General features: G+C 44.1%; 1 non-coding gene across 1 annotated transcript; it reads left to right on the top strand.

Moving 5' to 3' along the window:
* Positions 1–334: 334 nt before the first annotated feature.
* On the top strand, positions 335–455 carry LOC136327528 (small nucleolar RNA SNORA32). The gene has a single exon (XR_010729727.1). It is a non-coding gene; the product is annotated as a small nucleolar RNA SNORA32 (small nucleolar RNA).
* The last annotated feature ends 412 nt before the right edge of the window (positions 456–867 follow it).

Genomic DNA, 867 nt, shown 5'->3' with positions numbered 1-867 from the left:
CACCAGAATGGGTCTGGTTGCAATACAGCAATGCCCCAGATGGCCAGAGCATCACCCCCTGGTGGGCATGCCAGGTGGATCCCTATTGGGCACATATAGGAGTCTGTCTCTCTGCCTCCCTGCTTTTCACTTCAGAAAAATACATAATAAAAGAAACAAAACTCAAACTTAGAAGGTATGAAACACTGGCAAACTTCCCTGGGAAAAAAAAAAAAGAAAATTTTACTTAGGAAAAACACCCTAGTTAAGGCCCAAAGAGAAGAGAAACTGGGATATGCTATTTGCCACTCATATCACAAAAGACTAACTCCACAATATATAAAAGAATGTCCATCAGTCATTACCAAGGCTTTTAGAATGCAGTTTCTCATTTGCTGTGGACATGACCACAAAACATTTTCCCATTAGGTTTTCTTTCTGCTATATTGCTAGCATTCAACCTATTGGGAACATTTAAAAAAAAAATGTCCAAAAGAAATGTGGGCCCTGGCTGGTTGGCTCAGTAGTGAAGCATCGGCCCAGCATGTGGACATTCCAGGTTTGATTCCTGGTCAGAGCACACAGGAGAAGTGCCCATCTGCTTCTTCATCCTTCCCCTTATCATTTCTCTCTCTTTCTCTCCTTTTCTCCTCTCCTGCAACCATGGCTCAATTAGAGCGGGCACTCAGGATGGTTCCATGGCCTCTGCCTCAGGCACTAATAATGGTTCTAGTTGCAACAGAGCAAAGACCCCAGATGGGCAGAGCATTGCCTCCTAGTGGGCATGCCGGGTGGATTCTGGTCGGAGCACATGTGGGAGTCTGTCTCTGCTTCCCATGCTCTCACTAAATTAAAAAAAAAAAAAAGAAGAAAGAAATATGGACCAAG

Source organism: Saccopteryx bilineata, chromosome 2 (genome assembly GCF_036850765.1).
Source record: "Saccopteryx bilineata isolate mSacBil1 chromosome 2, mSacBil1_pri_phased_curated, whole genome shotgun sequence".
Taxonomy (NCBI): Eukaryota; Metazoa; Chordata; class Mammalia; order Chiroptera; family Emballonuridae; genus Saccopteryx; species Saccopteryx bilineata.
Note: the sequence above shows the minus strand (reverse complement) of the source record. Positions and strands in the feature narration are given on the sequence as shown.